Raw genomic sequence first — 13,067 nt, forward strand, 5'->3', positions numbered from 1 at the left:
TTGAGAGCTAGCTGCCATTCATCATACCAACTAGAAATTCTAAGTCATCTTGTATCCCCTACAGTCACTCAACGACGACACCTTCCCATACCCTACAGCATCATCAGCAAACAACCGTAGATTGCTGCTCACCCTGTCCGCCAGATTATTTATTTGTGTTCTAACGCACATCTCTGGGGCGTACCTGACGATACCCTTGTCCCTGACGAACACTCGCCATCGAGGACAATATATTGCATTCCATTACTTAAGGAGTCTTCGAGCCACTCACGTATCTAGGAATGTACTCCGTATGCTCGCAGCTCCATTAACAGTCTGCAGTGGGGCACCGTGACAAACGCTTTTCGGAAATCTGAGAATATGGAATCCACCTGCTAGCTATCAGCCATGGTTCGCAGGATATCATGTGAGTAAAGGCCAAACTGAGTTTCGCACGAGCAATGCCTTTTAAAATGGCCAATTCGTCGAAAAAAGCTTTTCCATCTCAAGGAAATTTGTTACATTTTAACTGAGAATACGTTCAAGGATTCTGCAGCAAACCAATGTTAAGCAGACGGGTTCGTAATTTTGCAAGTCTGTTCTTTTACTCTTCTTATATACAAGACTCACCTGCACTTTTCTCCATTCGCTTGGGACTTTGCGCTGGGTGAGAGATTCACGATAAATAGAAGATAAGTAAGGCGACATTACCGTACAGCACTCTTTGTAAAACCCGAACTGGCGATAAGCAATAATTTACAATAATTTATCTCCAGAAACCTCATACTCCTAAACTTTAGTACGAAGTTGGTGCGTGGCAACAATTCAAAATTCACTTGCACTGATGTGTCTGCAACTCTGATCTAGTCCTGGAACCAGTGACTGATAGATATAATTGCTTCGGCCGCGGTGGTCGAGCGGTTCTAGGCGCTTCATTCCGGAACCGCGCTGCTGCTGCGGTCGCAGGTTCGAATCCTGCCTCAGGCATGAATGTGTGTGATGTCCTTAGGTTAGTTAGGTTTAAGTAGTTCTAAGTTCTAGGGGACTGATGACCTCTGCCGGCCGCGGTGGTCTAGCGGTTCTAGGCGCTCAGTCCGGAGCCGCGCGACTGCTACGGTCGCAGGTTCGAATCCTGCCTCGGGCATAGATGTGTGTGATGTCCTTATGTTAGTTAGGTTTAAGTAGTTCTAAGTTCTAGGGAACTGATGACCATAGATGTTAAGTCCCATAGTGCTCAGAGCCATTTGAACCATTTTTGATGACCTCCGATGTTAAGTCCCATAGTGCTCAGAGCCATTTTGAACCAGCGCTTCTTTAAGGCAACTGTAAACAAGGCCCTGATGCTGTTTTGAGGTACTTTTGCTGATACTATCGCTGATACTGGCTGATTGGAACCGTGTGTCCATTTATTTCCGCGTCTGGCGATCGGATGTCCACATGGGGAACTATTTCAATGACGTATAACGGAAGCATAAAATAGATCGAGCTTATTGAGCTCTCAGTTAGAGGCTAGCATTAACTCAGTTGCACCTGGGTGTATCTGGTTTGTGGTTCGAAGGAACTGAAATGAAACAAATAAATGAATTCAGCCTGTCACCGTCTTCCCTACCGTCACACTAGAATAACTTCCACTGATAGTCTGCTGCTCTCTGAATCGTAATGGGGTAGGGCTCTTCTTCACGTATTCCAGGGGTTTAGAATGCTAACTGAAATTAATTAGGGGTAGACTACAGACCAATAAAAGAAAAGCGGATATATTCTCGAAAACACATGGAAATGAGAAACAGTTTCGATACATAAGCAGGGTGTAACTAAATTCCCTTTACAGACGTTGAGGATTCTTGGTGGAGGCTAAGACGACTAATTTTAATGCAGCATAATAAAGACGAATTCCAGTATTAGAAACACAAATGAAGGTAAAAGGGCCATGAGTAGAAATACGTTGCGAGCTCAAAAAGAGTATTGCGTGACAAAGCCTACCGATCTAACATTGATAAAACAATGAAGCTGAACTCTCGCAGACCGAAACGAATATTTGCATCTTAAATATGGTCGGCTTCGCTCTGATAGTTCTCCCATGAATGAATTGACTGAAACTGAATGCAACTGCCGGCCGGAGTGGCCGAGCGGTTCTAGGCGCTACAGTCTGGAACAGCGCAACCACTACGGTCGCAGGTTCGAATGCTGCCTCGGGCATGAATGTGTGTGCTGTCTTTAGGTAAGTTAGGTTTAAGTAGTTCTAAGTTCTAGGTGACTGATGACCTCAGAAGTTAAGTCCCATAGTGCTCAGAGCCATTTGAACGTAACTGTGCATGGTGACTCTCAAGGCGATGGAAACGAGCAGATGAATAGCAATATAATGGTTACTACCGCGCGAGTGCTGGTTACGAAGTACTGCGACGAAAGGAGTCGGAGAGGACTTTCAGAAAATGGCTCCAGGCACTATAGGACTCAACATCTGAGGTCATCAGTCCCCTAGACTTAGTACTACTTAAATCCAACTAACCTAAGGACATCACACACATCCATGCCCGAGGCAGGATTCGAACCTGCGACCGTAGCAGCAGCGCGGTTCCGGAGTGAAGCGCCTAGAACCGCTTGGTCACAGCGGACGGCGGAGAGGCCGTCTCCCGACCGTTTTGCAATAACGGATCCACGCACAATGTATGGTTCCTCCGAGAGCAAAAGGTCCCTGCTGCCAGCATGAGTGGTATGGGAATGCCGAGGACCGCTTAGGCCTACAACCGAGGGGTCGCCCAACCCGCCCACGGACAGGCTGACGTCACAGTGTTGGCGCCAAGTCGTCGGAAACGCCAGTGTCCCTTCGCGCAGCTGTCGCCTTAGCATGGATTTTTGAAACCAACGTTAACTGGAACTTATGCAGTTTTATGCCATTTTGAGGAATTATGAATTATCTGATAGTATGTCATTTTTGTTGGTTGTTTTTCTTGATACCCAACAGGATTTTCTTAATCGTTCTGACCTTTCTTTTATATTTCACATTTTTAGTTTCAACCAAACACTATGGAAATAGGAATAAATTTTATATAACATTTTCTAGCTTTATATCATAAATATGTGGATAGTCTGGACTTAATCATAACATGATGTAATTTCAAAACATTGAATAAGAAAATGCGAAATCCATAATCAAATTAATAACATAGAAACATATGCTTTGCATTTGCTATTGAAATATACTTTCCCTTTAGGTACTGGTATCAGAGTAACCTATCTTATAAGACGTACGAGGACAATTGTCAACTTTTTGACATACAGTAATTTTCGTGTACTTTTTGCTAAATTTAGTTGTTGGACGGAGGGAAGGAATACTGGTGTTTAACGTCCCATAGACAGCGTGGTCGTTAAAGACGAACACAAGCACGGATCACGAAAGGATGGGAAAGGAAATCGACCGTGTCTTTTAAAAGGAATCATTCCAGCATTTACCTGGAGCGATTTGGAGAAATCAAGGAAAACCTAAACGTGGATAGCAGGACGGGGATCTGAACAGACGTTTTGCCGGATGCGAGTCCAATGTGCTAACCACTGCTGCACCTCGCTCGATCTTCAGCCATTATACGTTTTCAAACTCATTGAATCAGCTACAGAAAAACTGACAGTTTCAGAATCTTACCTTCTCTTGGAAAATTATCTACGAACACCCATGGGCACACGTGAGGCGTCTGAATCGGTCTGAACTCGGTCGACGTGGGTGTGAAACTAAGTGATGGCTTACTCATGATTCCGTCCCCTGGATAGACACCAAGCACGACCTTCACCAACGCAACAGCAGGTGCTGGTGCGAGATACCACGGGACTCCTTCCAAACTCAGAAAGGTAAACGATCTCGGCTCAGGATAGTTCCTTAGAGCGTTTGGAATCTCTTGGAATCCGTCCATAATGCGTCGACACCAACACCATCACAGGGTTGCATAATGGATGTTAAACAATTGTTCCTAACTGCACGAACTGATTCCAAACAGCGCTGAACCCTAATATTACGCCCTTCCATTCCAAGTATGCGAAGTAAAGTGTCTCTTTTCACTTCAAACAGATAACTGAGCAACACGATCATACTTCATTATAAGGCAACAGTTAACCATATTTGTAACCAGTCACTTCTTTCATTGTCTCACTATAGTCAGTAGTCCAGTGTGATAAGGGAAAAATGAAATTTGCATCAGCAAACACACATAATGGCATGGGTTTGAATCTTTCAGAACTACCTTTTTTTCTTTAATTGATGGGTGAGAAGAGGTGGTTCGGTATTGATCACTACGTCATGTGATGGATAGTGATATCCCAGTAATTTAGGCTTCATTGAAGTCTGCAAAGCATATCAGAAGAAATTATGAGAGAATAAGTATCCTGTAAACTGTAGTGAACTGCTTGGAGCAGTTTGGTAATAGTTTGCTAACAACGTTGATAACGTGGTGTGAAGTGTCGGTTGAGCTGTTTAACATAAGGGTATACTATAATTCCGAACCCCGGTGATCTACAGAGAAGGGAGGCTCCTCACAAGACCATGAACATTTAAGAGAAACAATTCCGTGCAAGGAATAATGTCTTATTCAATGAAAATTACTAGGAATGGATCAATTAAGCACGAAAGTGTGGGTGTTGTACCTCACATGGATATATTAACGAAGGGGCTCATCTAAATACAAAAGGAAACTAGCAATCACTATAACACTTTGGTTTCTTGCCATGAAACATAAAAAAAAAATAAATTACGCTCTGCATCAAGACTATAAACATTTAATAAATGGATGAAAGGTAGTAATTATGAACTATAGCCTCATCACGGGTGGGTGAATACATGAGAGCATAATATGGAACTATGTGAAGGGCACAGCCAATAATTGCATAAATGGTTTGCGATGACAGAGCCCCAGAAAAGTAAGAATGAACACTGATAGATTTACCAAAGTGCATGATGGATAGTACTAGTTGGTTCCACATACTATCATCATCATCATCATTATCTAAGACTGATTATGCTTTTCAGCGTTCAGTCTGGAGCATAGCCCCCTTATAAAATTCCTCCACGATCTCCTATTCAGTGCTAACATTGGTGCTTCTTCTGATGTTAAACCTATTACTTCAAAATCATTCTTAACCGAATCCAGGTACCTTCTCCTTGGTTTGCCCCGACTCCTCCTACCCTCTACTGCTGAACCCATGAGTCTCTTGGGTAACCTTGCTTCTCCCATGCGTCTAACATGACCCCACCATCTAAGCCTCTTCGCCCTGACTGCTACATCTATAGAGTTCATTCCCAGTTTTTCTTTGATTTCCTCATTGTGGACACCCTCCTGCCATTGTTCCCATCTACTAGTACCTGCAATCATCCTAGCTACTTTCATATCCGTAACCTCAACCTTGTTGATAAGGTAACCTGAATCCACCCAGCTTTCGCTCCCATACAACAAAGTTGGTCGAAAGATTGAACGGTGCACAGATAACTTAGTCTTGGTACTGACTTCCTTCTTGCAGAAGAGAATAGATCGTAGCTGAGCGCTCACTGCATTAGCTTTGCTACACCTCGCTTCCAGTTCTTTCACTATGTTGCCATCCTGTGAGAATATGCATCCTAAGTACTTGAAACCGTCCACCTGTTCTAACTTAGTTCCTCCTATTTGGCACTCAATCCGTTTATATTTCTTTCCCACTGACATTACTTTCGTTTTGGAGATGCTAATCTTCATACCATAGTCCTTACATTTCTGATCTAGCTCTGAAATATTACTTTGCAAACTTTCAATCGAATCTGCCATCACAACTACGTCATCCGCATATGCAAGACTGCTTATTTTGTGTTCACATATCTTAATCTCACCCAGTCAGTCTATTGTTTTCAACATATGATCCATAAATACTATGAACAACAGTGGAGACAGGTTGAAGCCTTGTCTTACCGCTGAAACTACTCTGAACCATGAACTCAATTTATCGTCAACTCTAACTGTTGCCTGACTATCCATGTAAAGGCCTTTAATTGCTTGCAAAAGTTTGCCTCCTATTCCATAATCTCGTAGAACAGACAATAACTTCCTCCTAGGAACCCAGTCATATGCCTTTTCTAGATCAATAAAGCATAGATACAATTCCCTGTTCCATTCATAACACTTCTCCATTATTTGCCGTAAGCTAAAGATCTGGTCCTGACAACCTCTAAGAGGCCTAAACCCACACTGATTTTCATCCAATTGGTCCTCAACTAATACTCGCACTTTCCTTTCAACAATACCTGAGAAGATTTTACCCACAATGATGATTAAAGAGATCCCTCTGTAGTTGTTACAATCTTTTCTGATTCCATGTTTAAAGATTGGTGTGATTACTGCTTTAGTCCAGTCTGATGGGACCTATCCCGACTCCCAGGCCATTTCAATTATCCTGTGTAGCCATTTAAGACCTGACATTCCACTGTATTTGATGAGTTCCGACTTAATTTCATCCACCCCAGCTGCTTTATTGCACTGCAATCTATTGACCATTTTCTCCACTTCCTCAAATGTGATCCTATTTCCATCATCATTCCTATCCCATTCTACCTCGAAATCTGAAACATTACTGATCGTATTTTCACCTACATTGAGCAACTCTTTAAAATATTCCCTCCATCTGCCCAAGGCATCCACAGGATTCACCAGCAGTTTTCCTGACCTGTCCAAAATACTTGTCATTTCCTTCTTACCTCCCTTTCGAAGACTGCTAATTACACTCCAGAATGGTTTTCCAGCAGCTTGACCCAATGTCTCCAACCTGTTTCCAAAGTCTTCCCAAGATTTCTTCTTGGATGCTGCAATTATCTGTTTGGCTTTGTTTCTTTCTTCAACATAACTTTCTCTGTCTATCTGAGTTCTAGTATGTAGCCATTTTTGATACGCCTTCTTTTTCCTTTTTCAGGCTGCCTTGACTGTGTCATTCCACCAAGCTGTTTGCTTCTTCCTACTTTTACACACTACTGTTCCAAGACATTCTTCAGCCACTTCTAGTACTGTGTCCCTGTACCTTGTCCATTCTTTTTCCAATGACTGTAATTGACTACATTCAACTAACTGGTACCTTTCTGAGATCGCTGTTATGTACTTGTGCTTGATTTCCTTATCCTGAAGTTTCTCCACTCTTATCCTCCTACATATGGACCTGACCTCCTGCACTTTCGGCCTCACAATTCCAATTTCACTGCAGATTAAATAATGATCAGTGTCATCAAAGAATCCCCTGAATACACGTGTGTCCCTCACAGCCTTTCTGAATTCCTGATCTGCTATTATATAGTCAATGACAGATCTGGTTCCCCTGCCTTCCCGAGTATACCGGTGAATGTTCTTATGTTTAAAAAAGGAGTTTGTGATTACTAAGCCCATACTGGCACAGAAATCCAAGAGTTGTTTCCCGTTCCTGTTGGCCTCCATATCCTCTCCAAATTTACCCATAACCTTTTCATACCCTACTGTTCGATTCCCAATCCTGGCGTTAAAATCACCCATGAGCAGAACACTGTCCTTGTCCTTTACTCTAACAACTAAATCACTGAGTGCCTCATAAAAACTATCCATCTTATCTTGATCTGTCCCGTCACAATGCGAATATACTGACACAATCCTAATTTTCTTGCTAGACACTGTCAAATCTATCCACATCAGTCGTTCGTTTACATACCTTATTGCAACTATGCTGGGTTCCATTTCTTTCCTGATGTAAAGCCCTACACCCCATTGTGCTATTCCTGCTTTGACTCCTGACAGGTAGACCTTGTATTCTCCCACTTCCTCTTCTTTCTCACCCCTTACCCGAATGTCACTAACAGCTAAAACGTCCAGCCCCATCTTACTTGCAGCCTCTGCCAGCTCTACCTTCTTCCCAGAGTAGCCCCCATAGATATGAATAGCTCCGCATCTCATTACAATTTGTTTGCCAAGTCGTATCTTAGGAGTCCCTGGTTTGTCAGTTAGAGGTGGGACTCCGTCACCTCCAAAGGTCCGAGGCATTTTGCTCTGATTGTTGCCAGCATCATATTTAACGTACCAGGGAAGCAGGTTGCTAGCCTTACTTGCCCTGAGTCCCATTGGGTATTACCCCTAACGGTTGAGGGACTAACCGGTGGATTTGGTAGTCTTTGCCATATGAGCACAAAGGTGACCACGACTCAGAATATGTCCGAGATGCCCTGCCTTATTCCAAAGTAACTGGTATCCCGACTGTCGGGACCACTTACTTGGCCACTCATACGTTGCCCATGGTTCATGAACTAGGACATGACTACAGGAACCCATACCATGAACCACATACTAAAATTGTACAATTAAACCCGATGCAAATTAACTAGATTCATGACCCCCACAACTCAGTGATAGCATCAATAGCTCATGCTTACTACTCTTAAATGGTATGAGTATGGAAATTGCTTCCAGTAGTGGCTGAAAATTCTGAGTCTATCTCGACGTCTTTAGTCTGCTCTAAGTTGGAGACACCTCTCTCTCTCTCTCTCTCTCTCTCTCTCTCTCTCTCTCTCTCTCTCTCTCTGATATCTCTACCTCAAGCGGGTTTTCTTTGACCTCTCTGTGGCAGGTGTGTTCTGATTCTACTCTACGAAACTTAGCTGGTCCTGCCAGTATAGGAATATCGCCAGTCAACTGCAGCACGCCTTGCAAGTTCCAACCAATAATAATTTTGTAAACAGATTTAACAAATCATGGATTTTCTCATGGTGTGGAACAGGAAGGAAGGCAGAAAATCTCTCTCACTACTTTGTAGATTTCCAACCCTGGCCAACCAAAAGCCTTGCACATAGACAGACGTTGGAAATAGTGCCTTCTATTGAAATAATTACTGTGAATGAATGATTGTCCCTGTTACTCGGATGCAAACAAACGTTCCTGTGTGGTGCAGCTGCAGCCAATGACCGGTTCCACAGTCTCAACCTCTGAGTTTCTCGCCTGGCTTTCAAATCTTATCTTACGTACGATACCGAGACTTCCCTATTATGTACTTGCTCGGGGTCAGCTTTCAGTGCTGAACAAGTTTATGACACTCCATTCCTTCTAAGTTAACTTCCCTGTCACGAGCCAGCTAAAGAAGGCTCCAAGGTCGCAGAAAATAGCAGGCCTCTCTCATTGATATGAAAGGGAATGTGAAGAAGAAGTAATTACCACTGCAATCACTGGAAATAGTGAATATTCTCTGCAGCATTCATGCAACGTTAAAGAATTAACTATACTGATTACCAGGATCAGCATAATACATAATAAAATAGGTTATGTGACAGTTTGGCATAAATTGCCGTGTAATAATGGCGTACCAACAGTTACTACATCGCCATAATGCCCGCAGTAAAGTTGATGACATACCATTCCTTCCATCACCATGGGCGTAGTTCCGTTTCTGGCACCCTGTGGAGGGGCTTTGGACAGCCTGGAGATGCAGGGTTCATCTTTCCGTAATCCATCTAAGCACTTTGTATTTTGAATATATTAGGATATTTAATGGGCCGATGACATTCCAGAATAAGCAGATTTTTTTCAGCACATGTTGGAAATAAACTTCTGAGAAGTACTGACCGGAAGCGCGCTGTGCAGAGAAGTGGTAGCAGGAGATGGTCAGTCAGCGTGGTTACATTCTGTTCCAGAGGCTGGCTGGCCTGTATTTTGAAATAATTTCATGGGGCAGCTTGGAGCTATTGAGATCAAGGAGTCAGCAGGCAGCCCTCGTGGCTGCGGGAGATGTGCGTTGGGCTATGTGGAGCTATCGTGACCTTTTAGGAGGGTCGTCCTTTGTGAATCGCAAAGTAATTTTTTTCAATATGGAAAACAGATTCGTAATGTAATTTTTTCAATATGGAAAAATTAAAAAAGTTTGCAAGTGTGATTCTGTGTGTGGACGAATGATTCTCATTAATTATTTTCTTGTCTTTTGGACAAGTGTTTCTGTTTAGTGATCGTGCAGGTGTTCGGTAGGCAAAGACCTTGTACCGGATCGTGGAGCCAGTAACTAGCTGGAGGTGGTGTTTACTGAACGATGCCGGCTTTGTCAGATCTAATTAAAACCAATAAATACTGTTCGTTTCCGTGCAAACGTGAAGTGGGGTGTTTTTTCCATCTTTTGTCCAATTAACTTTGAACTGTACTCTTGTGGAGATACTTGGGGGAAGTTACTGATAACTAACTGGAAATGGTGTACGAACCGTTTGCGGTCTAAATTTTCTAGTCCAGTGGTCGGGTCTCTGAATCTTTCTGAATTCAGTTGGAGAGTTACGGGACAGGCATCGTTTTTTTGGAATAGTAACGAGTTTGACGCTGTCAGGACAGTATAAGCGACGCAGGCGACCCTTGTGAAGACAGTTTTCTGAAATGTAGCAGTACTGAGACTTCATGCGGGTCTGTCGATAAACGGCTCCCCAGTTAATCTTCGCAGCATAACGTCGCATAACTGCCTGGTGCGCAAACAACGCATGATTCCGGCTACGGCTGCGTGTGGCACTTCGCAAACGCTACAAGACTCTTCAGGTAACAGACGAAAGATATGTTTCAAATCTATCAGAATGCTTCTCTCTGTGAAATACTATTAGTCACATATCAGATGCTTGCAGCCGCATAACACCGCGCCGTGACGTTCTGCCCATTTTACCATGCACTACAGGAATTAAAATCAGCACTGGACAAGAATTTCCCTCCTACGAAATACGTAAAAGTAAACAACATAAATGTCGAAAAACTGAAACGAATGTCTCAGAAGCTAAGATGTAATAAATTGAACAGATGGACATAATGTCACAGGATAGAAGTAAAAGCGAAAAAATGGTTCAAATGGCTCTAAGCACTATGGGACTTAACATCTGTGTTCATCAGTCCCCTAGACTTAGAGCTACTTAAACCTAACTAACTTAAGGACATCACACACATCCATGCCCGAGGCACGATTCGAACCTCCGACCGTAGCTGCCGCGTGGCTCCGGACAAGTAAAAGCAGAACTACGCGAAAGGAAAGGCGTTTTTCAGATTGAAATTCCAGTTTCTCCTATTTTCCTATCGATCAGTGAATATTCTATTATAACAGAGAACGTTAGCAATCAAAAGATTGGTCTTGACCGTAAAGGATCGTACTTTTCTAAGCAATTAATCTGCCATCGACATCGAATTTTAGAGAGAACTATCGATCCGCCCCAGCTTCGATTCCCGGCGGGGTCAGGGATTTTTTCTGCCTCGTGATGACTGGGTGTTGTGTGATGTCCTTAGGTTAGTTAGGTTTAAGTAGTTCTAAGTTCTAGGGGACTGATGACCATAGATGTTAAGTCCCATAGTGCTCAGAGCCATTTGAACCATTTTTGAACCAGCTTCACACGGGTAGCCGGCCGATTTCTCTGCCGCAGCGGAAATAAATTACACCGCAAACCTTCCTACTGAATCAGTCTATCTGTTAGTGAAAACCATATCAAATTCTTTGCTGTAGTTGTTCAGATTAAGAGTCAACTACCCGACAGAAAAATGCGCTGGCCGTCGTTAATTTATAATATACAAGTTGTAACGGGTATAAGCGCAAATATTTCTATTGATGATTGAGGACGGTGTACTGAACAATGTCACACTAGAATTTACGTCGTTTTCAGACGTACTTATAGCTGTTACATGTCGTATATTTTTAGGTTGGTAGTAACTCCATTTAGATGTACAAAGATGCTTATTTTCCGCTGGACAGAGGTCATGGGCTGAAGTGTTGACGTGGGAACGCAAAACGTTTAGTCTGTACTGGCAGATGTAGTCCACTTACGAGGAGAATCCGCAAGTGCCACAACCCGATTTTTCAGAACCTTCAGTCAGTGGAAAAGCGGTCAAAATAAGTGAATATGAGACTTGGCTTATCTGTAGATACCTGACCATTTCTGAGAAAACGACGGTCAAAGTCTTCGAGGTATTTTTATGGGTACTGTATGTGCCTTTTACCGCATGATACACGTGTAAGAAATGATGACACATGGTTAGTGTCACGGCATCTTAATTTTGCGCCTCTTGTTCGAAACCCGATTATTACTTTTATTTTTGCTTTCCATTTATATATCCATTTCTGTAGAAGATTACTACACGAATGATTTCTAGTGTATATTGATATAAAGTTGTCCTTACTCGTCTGCTAACTGTATGTTAGACGAATGAATTTTTAAAACATGAGAATATTATTTGAAATTGTTTTCGATGAAATTCCTGTAGTGCATCTTGTTTCACAATCAATTGCTAGCGCCAGTTTTCGGAAAAGTGATTTGCCGCGAAATTATTGCCCATGTGCGAGCCCTTCATCAACGTTAATGACCTTCTTTTACCGAGTGAGACTCATACGAAGAAATGTCACTGTTGTAACCCTGCCTTCACACAATGCTCGTGATGTTCGGAATGTCTGTTTCGAATGTTTGTACGATCGGTATCATCCGAGGGAATGCACTTTTTAAATTCATATTCCGATTTTTCATTTTTGTACAAATGCTTATATTTCATTCATACATTCATTCTTCATGAGGAAGAAGAATGAATATATGAATGAAATATAAGAATTTGTACAAGAATGAAAAATCGGAATATGAATTTAAAAAGTTTGCAACCTCTAATATACCATACAACCGTTCGTTACATAATAAACATGTGACGCTTATTGTGAAATCCAATTGTAATTTTACAATTAATATAACGCCCCTGTATCCCATAATTTGATAAGAAACATTCTTGTAGTAACCTTCCATGGACGTGGGTAGATGAACAAAAACAATAAGATTAAAATTAAAAAAATAAATTAAAAGAATAATCGGGTTTCGAACAGTGGGCGCAATATTATGAAGCCGCGGCGCTAACCACTGAGCCACCATTTCGTCTGACGCTACTGTGCCGTAAAACGTGTATACAATGCCTCGAAAATATCTCGAAAACTATGACCTTCGCTTTTTCAGAAACGGTCGCGTATCTGCGGATAAGCAGACACATTTGTTCGCTTATTTTGACACCTCTTCCACTTAACGAAGTTCCTGGTAAATCTGGTGATGGCACCTGCCATGTTCTCGTTAGCGGTGCAGTAAACATCAGATCATAAAGTTT

This window comes from Schistocerca piceifrons, chromosome 1, assembly GCF_021461385.2.
Source record: "Schistocerca piceifrons isolate TAMUIC-IGC-003096 chromosome 1, iqSchPice1.1, whole genome shotgun sequence".
Classification (NCBI taxonomy): domain Eukaryota; kingdom Metazoa; phylum Arthropoda; class Insecta; order Orthoptera; family Acrididae; genus Schistocerca; species Schistocerca piceifrons.